Source organism: Crocodylus siamensis, chromosome 5, assembly GCF_052110815.1.
Source record: "Crocodylus siamensis isolate JL-2025a chromosome 5, ASM5211081v1, whole genome shotgun sequence".
Classification (NCBI taxonomy): domain Eukaryota; kingdom Metazoa; phylum Chordata; order Crocodylia; family Crocodylidae; genus Crocodylus; species Crocodylus siamensis.
Window position 1 is genome coordinate 97,661,186 of NC_143399.1, and position 18,356 is coordinate 97,679,541.

General features: G+C 44.0%; 1 protein-coding gene and 1 long non-coding RNA gene across 4 annotated transcripts in view; one reads left to right on the top strand and one right to left on the bottom strand.

The window, feature by feature from the left end:
• Positions 1-10,393: 10,393 nt before the first annotated feature.
• LOC149864427 (uncharacterized) lies at positions 10,394-14,407 on the bottom strand. Its single transcript, XR_016442715.1, has 2 exons — positions 14,042-14,407; positions 10,394-10,876 (listed from the first exon to the last, which is right to left on the bottom strand). It is a non-coding gene; the product is annotated as an uncharacterized LOC149864427 (long non-coding RNA).
• BASP1 (brain abundant membrane attached signal protein 1) overlaps positions 12,507-18,356 on the top strand; it is an 85,545-nt gene continuing 79,695 nt past the window's right edge. Inside the window, exon 1 of one of the 3 annotated variants that reach the window (XM_090049905.1) lies at positions 12,507-12,666. The gene's annotated coding sequence lies outside the window, so the exon portion shown is untranslated. The remainder of the gene's footprint in view (positions 12,667-18,356) is intronic. The other 2 variants (XM_090049906.1, XM_090049907.1) reach the window with 2 other exon arrangements.

Below are 18,356 nucleotides of genomic sequence, written 5' to 3' on the forward strand. Positions count from 1 at the left end.
TGATCTTTTTTGTTTTACATTTCTTGCTAGCTGCATCTCGGTCTGTGTCTTGGCCTTCCTGACTTTCTCCCTGCATGCCCATATGATTCTCTTGTTCCTCCCTAGTATTCCCACTAGTATAAAAAAGTTTCACTTTTTGTAAGGTTCCTTTTTTGAGTTCCAGTTTACTAAAGAGCTTGTTTAGCCAGGCTTCATTCACTTTGCATCCTTTCTTCTTGGTGGGATATTGTTTTTGTGCCCTTAATATTCTTCCTTTAAGGTGCAAACAGCCCTTCTATATTTTTTCTCCTGTCAGACTTTGGAATCCCCCATGGAATCCTGCCCATCAGTTTCCCAAGTTTGTCAAAGTTTGCTTTTCTGAAGGCTAGCACCTTTATTCTGCTGCCTTTTCCTTCATTTCCTCAAGAACTTGAACTGCTTTATAATTTAGTTTTAAAACAGCCTTATAAGATAGTTAAAGAAAGAAATCTGGCTGGGGCTTGTAAATTACAACATACATCGAATCATAAAAACTTAAGTGAATTGTATGACATTGTAGTCAGCCTTGTTTCTAGTGCTGAGTGAACTGCATTAGAACTGATAACTTCAGTGAGAGGCCAAAGGCCTTTAATGAGAGAGAAAGCATTTTTACCTCTATAGTGAGAGATTCTATTAAGATGTAAGGAGTTTGTGTTAGGAAACATTTAGCTGAGATGTTTCAGAAGGGATAATTCTGCCTTGAGTGGAGGCTTGAGCTAGCTAATGTAATAAGGTCCTTTTCAGTTCTATTTCTTCTGTGATTTGCAGGCCAGTGGGTACGTCTACACATGCAATTAGCGTGAAAAAACCCCCTCCAATGTAGTTTGCACCAGAGTTTATTGCTCCCAGGTGCTGTGTTTACATGTGCACTCAGGACTGCAGCATGTTAAGCCCTCAGCTGCTTTGACCCAGTTCGGTGTGCTATGGAGGGGCTGGCTGGGGCATGAGGGTGTTCCGTACAGGGCTCACCAGCCCAACCAGCTCCATCAGCATTTACATGTGCATTGTAGTGCACTAAATGCCACCACATTTACATTTGTATTGACAAGTACAGTGACATTTATTAGTTTACTACAGTTTACTAATAGGGCTGCATGTGTAGACTCTGAGATTTTACTGAAGAGCTAATTAGGCAACTAAACTCCACAGTAACAGTCTCGTGTAGATTCACTTAGTGTGGAGAAACTTGTGTGTTGTTGCTCCTATTACACTTATTCCTTGCTCAAATACTGGCTCATTTCCCTTCCCAGCATAAAATCTGCTACTTTCACAAGAGTTTCTCCAAAGGCGGAAGTGGGAGGGAGAAGGGAAGAAAGCATTTTTCTTCTCTCTTACAAGCATGCTGCTTTTTGCTTGTGGACAAGACTGAAGAAACTCATTAGATAAAACTGGTAGTGCAAAAAACTGAAATGGATCAGTATGTTTTTTTCTGGGCCAGCCAGCATTCCTACATAATTTGCATAACAGCTTTAGTGAATGGACATTGAATAGTCATGGTGGAATAAACAGCAATTTCACAAATCAGTGTAAATACCTAGAATGACTCAGCATCCCTTGGCATTAACTTGGTCTCACCTGTGTTCTGGCAAGGCATGGTATTTGCATGCTAGGGTACTGGGACAGTATTTTCTTTTTATGTTGACTATATTGGGGAACAGAGCCAAGATCCTTCTCACTTCTTGTCCCAGCTGCTTGCTCCATGAAACACAAATGATGATTGTGTTGACTTCAGTTTTTTTCAGATGCTGAGAGTAAGGGGCTGTTTATTCAACAGAATTGTGCTTTCATACATTTTATGATAGGGTTTTACAGAACTCTAAAAATTGTGCCTAGCTTGGATAGTAGAACCAAGTTGGCTAAGGTCTTTCTGTGACCAGCTAATGACAGAGAAGGAGCTCTTTTGAAGGTATAAACTGCTGTAGAATTACTCCACTGCTACTATATATTAAACTAGGATTGAATGAACAACTCAGTGATCTGGTCATTACAGAAGCTAGTGCTGCCTATTCAAAAAGGATGTTTGTGTAACTGACTTTGGATTAGGCCCTTACCTTGTGTCCAGCTTCATTTTCTTTTATCTCTTCCCTTCATAGCTATATATAAAGGCTGATTGCCATTTTTTAATGCAACTTGGATGGCTATAGTTAACAAGTTAATCTTGCCTGAGGGACCCAGTGGCAGCAGCAGTTGGTGCTTCTTGCTAATGGTTGTTCTCTATTTCAGTACCTAGTAGTCACTGGGCAAGCAAGCAACAGATTTGCACTCATAAGCATGCAGCTCCATAGGTCAGTAAGCTGTAATTGCTGAAGCAGAAGGTACATAATGCTTTGTCATTTTGACACAGTAAATAATCTGTTTATTGCCGTAGACACTGCCTGCCTTTTATATTGTTCTTTTTAAGGCTTTGCAATGAAACTGCAAGTTCATTACTATTAGTGTATATAAATAATTTAATACTGAAAACAACTTTTATCCTGCCATATGTCTTGGACCTTTCCCATATGTTCTTTCATTTGTGGCATCCACACAATTCACCCAATATAGGCAAAAGGTATAGCAGAGACACAAAGCCTTAATCACTCAGCTTATGGACAGCTGGCAATGCATATTATAATGTTTATTTAAAGCTCAAGTACTTTCTTCTTCCATGATCACTATGCTGAGCTCAAAAAGGGAGAAAAACTATAAATATCTCAGAGTGGAGTGAAATTTCAGAGCAGTGCTTAGGAGACAGACAGCATGGAGTCCTGTGGCTAAATGCTTGGTGCACCACTTCTGGAGAATGTACTCTACTATACTGTAACAGCAACCTAAGTGTCTGTGCCTTAATGACCTGTTTACCTATATAGTTTCCCAGCTTGAAAAGTGATGTGATGGCATTGAGCCCTTTTTGTGACTCTTTTCATGTGTATTTAGGAGTTACTGCATCATTTTCATTTAGTGGAAGTGTCTCATCATGACTGACTTGGGAAAACTGTGAGTAGTGAGGCAAAAGACAAAGATATAAAGCTCCTTTATGTCTCCCTTAATTTGTAGTCATCTGAGTTTTGAACAACACCACTGTGCAAGATAGAGCTACTCCTAAATAAAGCCATTTAGAGCTTTTTTCAGGGACCATCTGACTGGCCAGAACCTAAGTCCATCACCACAACAGTATCCTTCAGCAAGAGGGGCATAGTAAGAAATGGGTCATCTGACTACACTGGTGAAACAGGCATCTGTTCTTGTTGCTGACTTGTAGTTCCTAATGGTTGAAAGTAACCGCAAGTGGCCTGGTTCGTCATACCTTAATGCCTTTTACACTTGTGCAAAATTGGACCATGGTAGAATTCTGCATTGCAGTAGCAAGCAGCATTTTTTGATCTAAGACTCTCTGGGGTATAAAAAAAATATGCAAGATGTAATATGGAAAAAATCTGGCCCCTAGGGTTGGGCTTCACTGAGGGAAGAGGGGTGAGTACTGGCAGTACCTTCTGACTGCAGAACACTTCTGAATCAGACTCTGGGGTGAAGTAGCAAGGTCATGGGGAATTCTGACAAGGATGTCATTATGGCTGGAGTTTTAACCAGAGCAGTTAAATGCAAAAGAACTGGGAAATGGTCTTGTTCAAAGGAACCAATTAGGGGAGGAATAAAGGTACAAGTATAGTTGATCAGCTTTTGCACCCAGGGCAGCAGCAGCTCTCTCTCCAGGGCAGGGAAAGGTTACTCAAACATTCTGCTCACAGAAACGGAGTAGGCAAATATCCAGTTCTTGCAGGCTTTTCTTAGGATCTACTATTCAAAACTGAATTTTTCTATCCTTGTTGTGGCTGGTTATCTACATGCATAATAAAATGGAGTGATTTACTTAGTTGGCAGGTAACACTACAACAGGTGTGAGAACCTAAATATAGGAAAAAATAGTAAACAGTGACCAAACATGATAGACATTGTACAAATACAGCCATGGTATATCATCATGATTTTCTTTCAGGTAATATCTAAGTTAATACATGTTTTCCTCGCTTTATGTGTTCCTGGAAAATGGCGCATAACTCGAATTTGCATAAAGAGAACCCAATTTACAATGTAACAAACAGGGATACCTTCCAAGACCTCAACTGTATTGAGCCCCAGACTCATTTCTATCACTTTTACAAGATAATTTTGTTATTTACCAACAGCAGACAGTACACACAAGCACAGGGTGGTAGTAAACATTACCATAATGGGAATGGCAACTACAGAAACACGTGTCTCAGACAACAAGCAAGAACCACACAGGAGACTATATTTTGGTGCACATCACTCCCACAATGCATTGCACAAGCAGCTGACTGTAGGCTTCCACCACACTGATCACATAAGAGTGAATTTACCTCCCATATAATGAATTTTTGGTATAAAAAGGATCATCGCATAAGAGTGAATTTCCATGTTACAGAACCCACATAAAGCGAGGGAAACCTACATTATATACCAAAATGTAATCTTAGCATAAAGTTAAGCACCTATTCTTTTAGAAATTAATCCAATAACTAAATACATGGCCATTTAAACTTGCAAAAATATCACCACCTAGAGTTCATGGCATTTGTTAACTGACAGCTGGATAGTTTATATGTAGGGACCTAACTAAATTGCGGTTTTCTGGATTTTGTAGAAACCATGAAAAAAAGTGTTGTCTGTGATAGTCACAATTGCCAGAAAATCCACATTGGATGCCATTTCCTGCAAAATCAACCAAAAAAAGAAAAGTGGTGGTGACAAAGACTGAGTGAATTTGCCCTCTGCTAAGCAGCGGTGAGGGGTGGGGCTGCCACAAAATGCCCATGAATTCAGCTGTGCACACCATGAGTAGGCCATACAAAACCCTTTGTCTCACTGCGACTTAGGTATCTAGATGTGTAAATTCTACTGGAGCAGAGTAGAGAGGTTTAATGTCCACTCTGAAATAATTTTGGTCTACTGTGAATAACTGCATAGAGGGCAGGTCAAGGGTCAGATATTACACATAAACTGGTTTAAGTGATCAGAAACTGGTTTAAACCTGTAACAGAACAGATGTTCAGTGCACATAAACCAGTTTGAAAATGGCTGAAGCCAGTTTGAGCCAAACTGGGTTAAATGTATCAGACTTAACCAATTTGAGACAAACCAGTTTTTGCAATGTCTGTCCTAGCCCCCCTTCCTGGTTTAAGTTAAACCAGAGTTCCCCAGCATCCCAGAGGCTTTGCAACTCTGGGAAGGGCTATCTGTTCCAGACAGCTGGGCTGGCCTCTCCCCTCTGCTCCCTGGATGGAGCTCTGGCAGAGACTTCAGTACAGTGGGGTCACCTGGCTTCCCACTGCTGCCCCCCCCCCACTCCCTGCTCAAGGAGGGATTCTTCCTCCCCTTTGCCTTACACAAACCCTCTCAGCACTAGCTAGCATACCACATGCTGGCTATGTCCATGTTGTGGGAGACAGGACAAAGGCAGACAGGATAGTGTTGGCTCAGGGCTTTTTTGGAGCTAATTAACAGGTAGCTGGTAATATTGCTCCATTCCTTCATTGGAAAAAGGTGTTTAAGAAAAGCTGAACTAATGAGAGAGGCTTTAGTTTGGTTGATAGGCTGACAGATGCTAATAACTTCCTGGGTAGCTCCCTGATGAATAACTCAATGCTCTGTTATCAACAGCGAGTGGGGGAAGGGTGGGGGTGGGACCCCTCCCTAACCAGAGTGTCCTGCCAGGGCCTAGCCACACCCCCCATCAGCTCAGCACTGCAGAAGGGAAGGGTGGGCTGCTCTAGTGCCACTGGCTTCTAGCCTGAGCCACTGCAGGCATGTGTCTGAACTTCAGGAATGAAAAGGGAATGTTTATCCACCTCCAAATCAGTTCAAGTGTGGCAGGTTAGACTAACCTGCAAGGGTTGAATTAATTCAGGCTCAGGCTTTTTGAATGTTTGTCCTCAGCCTTAATGAACTTCAAAAATCCCCTTTGTATAGTTAGTCTGCAAGACAATGTTGTTGAAATGCAAGCAGTGAAGCAGATCATCATACAGTAAAGGGAAAAACAATGACACTGAATAAATGACTCTTGCATGTATTGGGAAAACATCTAAAGAACTAAAAATACCTTAATTTTACATCTTACTCTCTTTCAATGAAAAGAAAGGGGCTTCCACAATAGAGATTGTGGTGAACTGAATGCTCCCCCTTGCGGCTAATTGATAGAAGTGTCCTTTGTAGGTTTACAAGGTTCTTTGTGTGAATCTGATAGCTTTTATTACACCAGCTTTGTAGGTTTGGGCTTTCCCCAAATGCCAGAATGCTGACGCAGAGCATGCAGCTGGAATTGGCATATCCAGTCTTGGAGGGGGTGTGGATGTTACTGTCTTTACCAAGATAAAAATGGGAAAAGAGTTTTTCCTTTCATGTTGGTAACCCTACTTTTTAGAACCTGGAAGACGAATGCAGTACACCTCATTCCTCCACCTCCTCTGTTGACTTCTGTTGACATTTCTACCTTCCCCCCCAGAAGTTGAAGCTGAGAAGTGAAGAAGTTGTCAGTTTACTTTTAGTGAATCTGTGTTACTGATTGATCAAATTAATTTGTGTGGAGAGGGAAGAGGAGTGTGGAGGTGATAAAGGTTCTCCGGTGGTGGAACAAATATAGTAGGTAAAGAGACTAAAATGTGATCTAGGGTAATGGAGACACAAGAAAGACCTTGATGATTATTGCTTGTACTGTTAGTCCCTAAAGGACCTAGCCATGGATTGAGGTCTTATTTTTCTTGGCATGGATAACCCCTCCCCCCACTCCTTTTTCTCCCTCTTCTGCCCTGCTCCTCCCCATCCAAATGGCCCCAGTCCTGGTCTGTTGTTAAAAATAGAAACTAAGTGGGCACAATGAACAGAATAACAGCCCACGATAACTATGTTAAGTTTCTCTGAAGCGTTATGAGCTTTATAATGCTTGCCGCATATGGAATAACTTTATTAAATGAAAGGTATTGTCTTTTCCTCTGTTGGAGCTATTTTTCAGCTCGGCTTGGAACAGAATAGTCAAAGTGGAGTACTGGCTGTGGTACTCAACACTGAATTTCCTTGTGTTGGAGTTTGGCAAGAAGGGCTAAAAACAGGCTGGAGTGTTCTGTGGAGATGGGCCTGCTGGCTGAGGTCAAATGGTGCATTTACAGCTAAAGATTTAGGAGAGGGCAGTGAGAGTGTACAGAAGGGCAGTTTGGTCAAGTTCCTTTTTCCAGTATGGGACTTGCTTCATCTATTCACCTTTGCTTTTATACTGTATCTGGTAGCACTGCTGCTCACCCTGGCTCAGTAGTGATTCCTCAGGGTGCATGTACAGAAGACTGCGGGTAGTCAGGTCCATATATGGATGCTAAAGAAACCTCCCAAAATGTACAGTATTTCCAGAGCTTCAGTGAGTGAGTTCTCAAAGTCCTGCAGTCTTGGGCTTCCTGGAGCTTTCTGCTTCTGGCTGCTTAAGATGCTCCCTTCTCAGTTACTTGTACATGTTAACGTTAGAGCCATTTCACTTAGTTCAGAGCAAAGGTATCATCTGGGAGACATTGCTAAAGTTCTGATGTCAGCTCATTATTGTCTGTCAGAGATGTGCAGCCCCTTGGTATGTCTGACAAAAACAAGGTAACTGAAGGGAAAATGGCACCCTGGATAGGTGACTTCCTAATCATGTGTCCTGTCCTTTACTTGTGCATGCATTTTTAAAAGATGACAAAATGCTAGTTGACTAAGAATTTATGTGGCACCTAATTAGCAGCGAAAAGTAGTTCTTAGATGTACTTATGGCAAGCAATTAAAAAATGTCTTGTAAAACTGATAGAGGCAAACATTGATGGTTCATGCTTCTTCCCTTGCCTCCAGGGAACTTACTTGGCCCATGTGGGGGGAGCTTCATGTTGGTAGGTTGACAGGGTGACTTGGTTTTGTTTTATAGCGATAGAACAGTGCTGGACTCAAAGTTTCAGGTGCTTCTTCCTTCCCATTGTTGTGTCTACTCCAAATAGGAGCAGACATGAGAGGGGAATATTTGGTCTCTTCTTATTTGGTACCACATACTTTGGAGGCTGTACACAGGACTGTGAGGTACCTCAGTTAATTGTTATATTTGTTTCAACACGATCCTATGATCCTGGAGTACATCACAAATGCCTTTGGAATTTAAATAAAAGAAGGAAAACATCAATGACAGTAAAACCTAAGCAGAGTCTCTAACTGTAATCCCCTTGCTCCCTCTAGAGGCTTGCTTGCGTAGAAACTTAAATGTATTTAAAGATCAGTGGTTGGTTTAAAAACCCTGTATGCTATGTCTCTATAATCAGTTTGGAATGCATTTATTACCTGACCCATACTGGGGAGACCAGTTAGCATAACTGGGAATCACAGGACAGGGAAGCACTAACAGCAGTTTCTTAAAGGGAAGTGTGGATAGGCACTAGTTCATTGTGTGGATATCTTCACTAGCAAAGCATACCCTGTGAGAAGGATGCTCTGCTTTTTGTATTTTGGAATTCAAAAGAAGCGGACAGGAATATTTTTCAGTTAAAGCTCTTCTGAAAATGTCATCTTTATTTGGGGGGTTCATATTCCCTGATTATTATTATTATTGCCTTTGGTGTGCTTCACTGTTGGGCAACTCCAATTTGTCCTATCTGACTTCTGCTTACCTTAGCACTTAGTAGGAATTGCAGGAATGGCTACAGGTAAAACTAACTTGACCAGTTAAAAATGACAAGCCTGTATTTTTAAGCATCAGAAATCAGGGCTCAAATGAGATCTGACTCCTTTTAAAAAAGAAAAAATGGCATGTGCCTTTTAACACAAACTGACCTTTATTAAGCTTCCAAGTAAACCACGAGGTAAAGTTGTTTCAGGACTTTGGCTAACAGTAACGGCTATGCAACGGTGCTTACTAGATGGCATGCTGTGCTTCACAATGCAAGGGTGGCTTGTATTAATGTGAACTGTGCAAATTTTCATTAGTAGAAACTTTTGTGCTAGAGAACCAGAAAGAAAATGGATGAGTGTCTGACAATGTGCTGGATGTAATTATCTCAGAAGAAAACGGTTGGAAGTAAGGATCATACTTCAGTGGAGCATTCTTTTAATGCCTTTACTAAGTTGGCTATCTTCTAGGATTTCTAACTAGTAGAACACACTTTTTGATTGAGTAGCATTGTCTCAGAAGTCAAATTCCGATTTAGTGCTCTAAGTTTATAATTTTGTGCAGAATTATGAGGAAAAGAAAGACGGGGGGGCAGGGTGAGGGGTGGGGGAGAACACACTATTTTGAGTCTATTTGCCCTTAAAAAAGTCAGTTTTTCTTTTTATTCTATTAATTATTTCTTGATACACGTAGTTATGCTTAAGCTAGCTTACTCCGCAAAATACATTGCGGAGAACACGGGAAGCATTTGAAAAAGCTGCCATTATATAACAAGTTTACTGCCAAAAGTGACATTCATTTGACTTGGAAATTATTCTTCCCACCTGTAACACATCAACACAATTTCTGATAAGTTGCATGTTTATACTATATCAAGTAGGCAGATTTTAACTTAACTTGTTACAGTTTGAGAATTTTCCCAAACCCTTTTTTCCTTTAAGGTCTGAGGAACAGATGACAAAGGAGTTGTATAGGAAATGACCCATATTGCAGCATAGTATCTAGAGTTTTGTTCTAAAAATGAGTATTTTGTTAAAGTAGTTTGCGCCTTTTACCAAAGCCAAGGTTGTTAGTAGCCATGCTAATACTGAGGGGTCACAACTATGATGTGACACTAGCCAGCTTAGAATAGGCCAAATGTGCTTCATAGATTAGTGAGTTAACTTGTCTCATAACTGTTCATTGCCTACAGGAAGGCTGATGTGTTTGGGCTGTGTGCATCAAAGCAAAAAAATGGTATTTGTAATAGGGGGAATCAGCTGTGTGCATATTGGGAATAGTATCCCAAGTAAACTTCCTACAATTGTTTCCCCTTCTCTGCATGCCTGTAGAAAGAAAATACAGATAGAGTTCTTGCAAATCTGTTTTTCCTTTGGCCTGTCTGGCTTAATTCTGTACCTATTATAAATCATGAGAAGGTTCAAGGATATATAAATAAATAAGCAAGGATATATAAATAAATAAGCATGCCTATAAATGGTAAGTCACCTTTAACAGAGCTTTTTTGAAGGCATGGCTCCCTTTTACCAGCTTGTTCCTACATTAGACACTTCCCACTGAAGGAAACTAAAAAACATCCAATCACCTGATTATCTCCTGCTAGATATTTTCTAGCAATGCATATATCCTACTCACAATAATAGCATATTGGGAACACATCTGCAAAATGAATCCAAGTGACAAGTCCAAGACAGTGGAGCAGTGAACTATATGTATTAATATTTAATTGTGTGCAAAGGCTGTAGGTTCATCTCAGGTTAGTCACCAAAATACTAGAAAAAAAGAAAATAACCATAAAGCCAACATCTTCCCCTGAGGCTTCTTTCAGAGGAGGTTCATCGTTGTCCTGTAAAACCCTTTACTTCCTCTCCCCATTTAAATGTGGACAGTCACTCCCCACCTTGCTATAGTAGTATCTAGTTTCTGCTTGCAGCATTTCCATAGGGGAGATGAGAGCCATGCAATCTAAGGGGAAGCTTTTGCAGTGGTGCCTCCAAGAGCTCTGCGATGGAAGAATGATGAATATGAAACTTGTCAGGCGTCCTCTGCCATGTGTGGCAGGCCAGGGTAGTTGTGTCCACTTCCAGAAGCAGGTGGCTACCTTGTAACATTCCAGGCTGGCCCAAGCCCATATCCATTGTGTATCACATCCGTATTTTGCCCTTTTCCAAGGACCAATTCTTCTGCATGCTGGAGTATAATACAGGAAAACTGCTTTAACCCCAGTTAAAGTTGGTGTGCTTTCTTTTCTCTTTACCAGGTACTGTTTCCAGTTTGTTCCATTTTTCAACAGCTCTACATGCATACATCCATACCCGATGAACCTGAAACCAAACTGCGGGAGCAGCTAATACCCAAATGATTGAGTTCCTGATGAACTTGGCTGGAGAAATTGCCCCTCTGATGTATTCAGTGGGACCCTAAATCCCAGTACTTGCTGCCTACCAGCCTTCTACCAATGCTCTGCAGTCAAGGGAGCAAATGCAGGGCCAGCCAAAGTACTATCAGGGCTGTTAGGCACCAGCCTTCCTGTTGTAGCAGGAAAAGGTTGGGCATGTGAAGAGCAAGCACCTCCACCCTGTAGAGCATGCAGGGAGGAATGGGTAGGGCAGGACCTTTTACAGAGGTTTGGCAAATTTTAGCATGGGCATTACGACCTTCACTTCATGCAGGGGCAGTTGCTGGGCCTGGAGGCCGGTCACGGTCATGGTAGGCCGGGCTGCAGAGGAATCCTGATAGGATGCGCTAGCTGGAGTTGAGCTCAGCTCCCCCTCCTCCCCCCAGTGCCCAGTTCATGCTCCTCTGGAGTTTGTGTGTTGTCCTACATGGGGTGGCACCTACTACCAGCTGCTATGGGAAGGGGTGGACCAGCCTGTTTAGTCTGAGGCGGGAAGACACTAAGGTCTTCTCCATCTGGCAGCTCCCTCTTGCTTGGCTGGGGACTGGTAGGCTACCTTGACAAGAGGCTTAGGTGGCAAGGCTGGCTTCATGGCCACCTCACACCCATCCTTGCCCCTGAAACCAGGGTTCCAATAACTGGAGAGCTCAGTAGGACTGAGCCCCCCCATAAGAGGTGAGAGCCCTCCTGTAAGATTTGAAAATCATAAGCTGGGGGGGGGTGTCTCTCATTTTCTTAGGGCAGTGTGATGGGCAGCTCAATATTTTTTGCACCCTAAGAGTCAAAGTAATTTGAAACCCCATCCCAGGGCATTAGGCTGCTGCTCCCACTCCTCCGTGCCCGGAGACCCCCCGGGGAGCCCGCCGTGTGCTTCGGGCGCTGCCCCTCAGGGCAAGGGGCTGCCGAGAGCCCACGGGGAGCTTGTGCTGGGCAGCCGGGAGGAACAGAGGGCGCCCGAGGGCCGCGCCTCACATCCCGGCTCCTTGCAGGGGCTGCCGCAGAGATGCACCGCTGAGCAGCCGCTGCCCGCCCCCCCGTGCCTCGTCGCCTCATAAAGAGTCTGGGGGCAGGGGCGGCTGCATGAGGGGCGCTGGTGCCCCGCACCGCGCATGCTGCAGCGGGGCCCGTCCACGCGTCCGTCCCTCCGCACCGGGCTGCGGGGCTGCCTCCGTCAGTCCCCACAACCCCGTGGCGGGGCGCTGGGCCCCTCCAGCCGCAGCCCCGGCCCGATTTTGGCCCTCTTTCACTGGGCCGCCCGCCCGCACATGAAACACCCTGCAGCCTTCCTGAGCCCCTATTTAAAGGCTGGCGGGAGCTGGAGCTGCGCGCCCCCCTCGGGCGGCTGCGAGAATCGAGCAGGCAAAAAAAAAAGCAAAAAAAAAAAAAAAAAGCGCGTGTGGCTTTTGAACTGCCCACAGACTGTCACCGGGAGGGGGAGGAGGGGAGAGAAATGCAGAGGCAGCAGCGGCAGCGGCAGTAGCGGCGGCGGCACTGCTCCAGCGCGCACAGCTCCCGTCCCAGCGCACAGGCAGCCCCGGCCGCGCCGCCGGACCCGCCGGGGGCACAGCACCGGCTCAGCCAGGTAAGCGCCCCCCAGCCCTTTTCTTTGGGGGGCAGAGCTTTTTATCCCCGTGTGGGTGGAGAGGAGGTGGTCGGGGGGGGGGGGCTGTGCACAGCAGGAAGATGAGGAAAAATGAAGGGGGGGGGAATCAGCATCCAGTGTGGGGGCTGAGATGCCCGGGCAGCGTGAGGGGGGCAGGAAAGCAGTGCGTTAAGCCGGCGCCCCCCCTTGGAGGGACCCGGACCCCGAACCTCCCCCCCAGGAGGGTGGGGGAGCGAGGAGGGCGGCTCCCCGCCGGGCGGTGCCGGACGCCTTGTTTTGCGAGCACCTGTGGGGCGGCGGAGCGGGGCTGCGGCTGGGGCTTGTGAGGGGCCGGGCAGAGCCCCCGGGCTAGGGCCTCGGCTCCGTCGGGGCAGCGGGCGGTGAGCCCGGGCTGGCGCCCGACACTGGGCTTGTTATGGGGAGGCGAGAAGAGAGCTCTGCTAGCGGCTGGCTGCGCAGTCGGCAGCGGGCTCTGTCGTGTCCGCAGAGGCGGCAGCAGCATCTTCACCCCCGTGCTCAACAACCCTTCATGCACAGTGTGTGTGTGTGTGTGTGTGTGTGTGTGTGTGTCTATCGATCGTTATATGTATGTATGTGTTTATATATGTATGTGTGGGTATACGTGTGTATAAATATACATACAGTATATATATATGTGTGTGTATGGGTGTGTCTATATATGTCTATACCGAAATTACGTATATGTATGTATGTATGTATATGTGTGTGTATACTGAACTCTCTCTCTCTCTCTCTCTATATATATATATATGAACGAATGAATATATGTATTCCAAAATATATACGTGGATGTGTGCGTACACACATATTTCGGTATACACACACACCCACACATATATGTATTTCGTTACGCACGCACACACACATTTCGGTTTAGCAGCCTGAGTTCGCTCCGGGGGGCGGAGAAGCTACAATCCAGATGCCAACAACCCCCAGACAGACAGAGACCCCTGTTTTTCCTCAGGCGCTTTCATAATGAATGCCTGGCTCCTAAAGACATTTTTTTCGGCTATGAATATTCATCGAGTGCTTTCTCCCTCTTCCAGCAGATCTCTCCCTTTCCCCTAAAGGAGCTGCGCGTCCATGCCCCTTTCCCCCTGCTCTCCCCGCCATGTGCCTCATGACCGCGCCAAGCCAGGGCGCACTAAGGAGTGGGTATCTGCCCCCTGTTCTTGCAGATCCCGGCTCCCTGGTGTGTTTCGTGCTAGCAGCAAGAGCCGCACGCAGCCCGTCTCCTGGGGGTGCAGGAGCCCCCCGGGCTCGGCTCCCCCCGCCCCGTTCTGCCCTCGGAGTGGTGCTGCAGTGCAAATAAACGGGACCCTATTGTCATCACCTAGTCCTTTGTCTTCGCGTGGCGCATGCGTCGGGGAGCAGGGCGTGGGCGTGGGGAGGAGGCGCTGGTCGCTCCGGCATCCATCAAGCTCCGATCGCATCGGGGGAACAAAGAGATGCTGCAGTGGGGGTGCCGGGTCCCTATGCACTCGCTTCCCACCGCTTCATCCCAGCTGCTTTTTCTTTTTTTTGTAAGCACACAAAGATCGTTACGATGCAGAGGGTTTTTTTTCCTTCTTTTTCTTCCCCCTCCCTTTTCCTCTCCCCTTTCCATAATATGCTGATTTTTCTCTCTCCTTCTCCCATGTCATGTGTGTTAACCATGGGTGCTGGTTGTAGACGTTCTTTGCCTGGTGCTGAGCTGTCTGTCAGGGAGGGGTGAGAGAGTGGAGGCACCTGCCCTTCTCCCCTCCCAAAGGTGATTTAAGGAAATCAATCCCAGGAAAATAGGTGGGCGTTGGCTGCAGCCTGCAGAATTGGCAGTGGTTGCTTGCAAATCCTCCCATAAAATGGCTTTCCAAGATTGGGGCTAAAGCAAAAGGGGGGGAGGGAGGGAGGAGAAGGCGTGGCCTGGTTACATCCCAGTGTCGCACCATCCCTTGGACATTGTCGTCTAGCCAGGTCTTTTTTGTAGATATAGGGGTCTTTCTTACAGAGCCATGCTAATAAGGCAGATGTATGCATGGATCCTCTCACTGGAAGATTATTAAGCGGATTTAATTTATGTGCTGCAGTTAAATTCCACATGAAGGATGCCATAAAGAAGCTATGCTACAGGGGACATCTTTGCTTGACAGATCCTGCTTTAGTCTAGGTCGCCTGCTCCAGGCAGCTGCCTCTCAAGACACACATTATTTTTTATCTTGTGGTCTATAAAGGAGACATCTCAGTGTCTCTGGTGCCAACTACCATGCCTGGATATCTGAGCTGATATTCCTGTTTCCTTTCCCTGCTGCCCGTAACCTGCTGTTGCCAAGGATTATCATGCAGGCTATTATCATGCAGGCTATCATTTTTTTTCCTTACCTGGTGACAATTTGTAAATCATAAGTCTCACAGGCTCTGTAAATTATAAGTTTGATATTTCTGTACATCTAGGAAGGGCAGATACTAATTTCTGTCAAAATGTCAGTTATAGATGTGGGGAGGGATACTGCACTCATTCATGGAAGCATGCTACTAGACAGATCTTGGCTGTGGATTTTATTATTACAAACCTCAGTGGACTGGAAATTTTACATTGCAAGGCCTTTTGCCCTCGATAGGATTGCCTTCCTTTATGAACTCCTTAAGGAGGGGGTGAGGGAAAAAGGAAACAGTTGTTGGAGCCTCAGCACTTATCCTGGTGGAGGCTTTGTACCCCAGGGTGTACAGATCATTGCCAGATGCTACCTACAGTTTGTACAGACTTCAGACTGCTCTTAAAGCCATGACCCCTCCTTGTCCTCCCCATATGTTTAGGAGGAGGAGCAGCAGCAGGAGACTTGGCAGGTGGGGTAGCAGTGTTAAGGAAAGGGATAATGCCTCATTTATATCAGCGTCTCCAGTGGAGGTACCTCTTCCAAGAAGCTCTCTAAATTGGGTTCTGTGATTAATATAGAGACTAGGAGAGGGAGAAAAACAAAACAAGCTTTACGATGTGTCTGTTCATTTTCTCCCTCTGCTCCTGTCTTTTACCACACACATTCTTCGCATTTGCCTTCATCCCAGTTTGTCTTGCAGGATTAGATGTTCCTATTCAGATGCTTTACTCTTCTTGACTACCGAAAGAGCACTTTTCCTCACTGGATAGGGTTTTAGTTTTAGTTTGGAGAATGTTACCTGTGTTCCACAAGTAGAATTACATTTGCAGAGAGGCTACAATCCTAGTTGTTTTCTCTTCTTGTGTGTATTGATGCACAAAATGCTGATTTAATACATACTTGCTGGGGCAGCATACCAAACATTTTCTATACCAAAATGAACTTCTGAATATCTTGCTGTACCCCATTAAAATAAAATCTAGGTTTAAAAGTAAAACTACTACTGGTTTCTTTGTATGTAGTATCTTTCTACCTGTCTTACACTCCTTTAGAAAGTACTTGTTGAAACCAGAGCACTGAGATGAACAAAGACATAATTTCAGCTCCCATCCCTTCACCTTGAAATTTTAACTTTGACTTTATATAAAGAGAACATGCTCGTTGAATTTGCAACCATTGAATATTTGTGTATATATCAGTCTCAACATAATGCCATTGGAATAAAATATTTTGAAATAAAGCTCTTTGTATCACCTTCCAGTAGTTCCCTTATTTTAATATACCTTGAAATCCTTCATCAGAACAGACTCTATATGGAAAGGTGGTGGTTATGTGATGGTATGACTGTAGCTTGTATTGTGTCATTTTTTTTTTGCCAAAAGTATTTGTGTTCCAAAACCTTTTCTGACGTACTTTCGTACCTCAGCTTATTTTTATCTCTCTTAATAGTCAGGTCTCATACTGCTTAATACAACTCAAAACTCTTAAGAAGCCAAATGGGGAAACAAGGTGAAGTATCTTGCTAAAGGCCACACAGCAGGCCAGTAGCAGAGCCAGGAGCAAAGTTTAGCCCACGTGCCTTCAGCAAAATCATGTCCTCTTAACAGCTAAAGCAGATGATGAAAATTGTAGTCATGTATATAGTTAATGAATAAGAATGGCACACCCTAATCAAAAATGCATTTCACAGGCTGGCTGTAGAGAGGCAAGAGGTCTTAATCAAGTGGAGATTGTATTGCCCTTTATATGCTGTCTCTTGACTTAACCATAATACCTGCTCGTATCCTATGTTCATAAATAAAAATTTTAGAGGCACTAGTTTCAGATTAATTTAGTGAAATGTGTGGCAAACCTCTAGAAACAAGTTGTATCACTTAGACGTTTTAATTCTTAATGTTCTGGAGATTATTCTGGTATCAGAAGCACCTTTCTTGGCTTCAGCATGCCTTAAATGGGCTTCTTTGTAATATATGGAAGGCTAGTCCTTCAGGGTTAATAGAAGCTAGTGAGAGTTATGCTCATACCTTGAAATGAGCTGAAGACTATGTTTATCCTTAAGCATGCTGAACTTGAGGCTCAAACAACTAGACTCAAAACTGTATTTGATCATCTGTGAGCTGAAATAATCCATGTCTAGACCTGTAAAAGGAGTTAAGTTTTAATAAAATGAAAGGATTACAAGGTATGTTAATTCACATAAATTTAAAATTGTGGTAGCTGGTCATTGGGAATAGCTATAACAACACCAAATGCTCACAGGGTGCCTATGGGATGTTTTGGATGGTAATAAAGAGCCAGACCTCACAAGATCTCATTTCTGCCACAGACATCCTGTATGCTGTTAGGAATGTGACTCGTGGCCAGATTTTGAAGTGCTCAGGTCTTAACTGTGATACAACTTTTTGGGTAGCTGGCCTCGAGTATGGGTACCGCGCTTCCTCTAAAAATGTGACCATTAATCTCTTCCCCATCCAACATTCCCCAAAAAGGAATGTTCATACTCCCTTTGTTCTGATCATATAGGCTGTTAGATCTTCAGGGCAATATCTGCTTCTTCTGTTTGTATATGTTCAGATCCTGATTTAGCTCTCTAAACTGTGCTCTGGTAGCTTCTTCTATAAATGTTAAATCTAAAGGTTACACACCTTTGGTTTCCAATTAAGAAAATAACCAGTACTACTTATTCAAATACAATGAACTTATGTCTGCCTAGTTTCGAAGTCTCTCCTCTCTTCTTTCCATCTGTCCCCACTCCCCTTCTCCCCCCTCCCTCCCAAAAAAAGAGAGACAGGGTAAGGTAATGAGTTCCAGATTGTTCCAAAGTGTAGATGTGTTGGAACAGCTGCTCTTTCAACCATAGCTAGAGAAACAGAAAATGAAGGAAAGGGTCAGATTGGTTTCTTTCATGTCAATCAGTGGGAATAGAAGTGAGGTAACCATGAGAGAAGTCAAAAAAGAAATTTCTGAAAGCACTGGAGACTTGAAAATAGAAACCATATGCAACGTAACACGCTTAATGCATTAGGAAATACTTTCAAGATAAAAAATTGAACAAATGTTTAAAGATTCATTTTTTCTTGGAGTATCTTACATACCTTAACTTTCTTGTCTGAGACAGTGATGCCAAATACGCATTGTATTTCAAAATGGAGAAATGTGGTTAATACAAAAGGCACGTAGCTTTTGGTATTCTGATGTGAGAATTCATAATTATGTTTAGAATGTCTGGAAAAGACCTGTGTATGTGTAAAAAGTTTGTGATTTTTCAGATTCTAACCAAAATGACTTTATGTC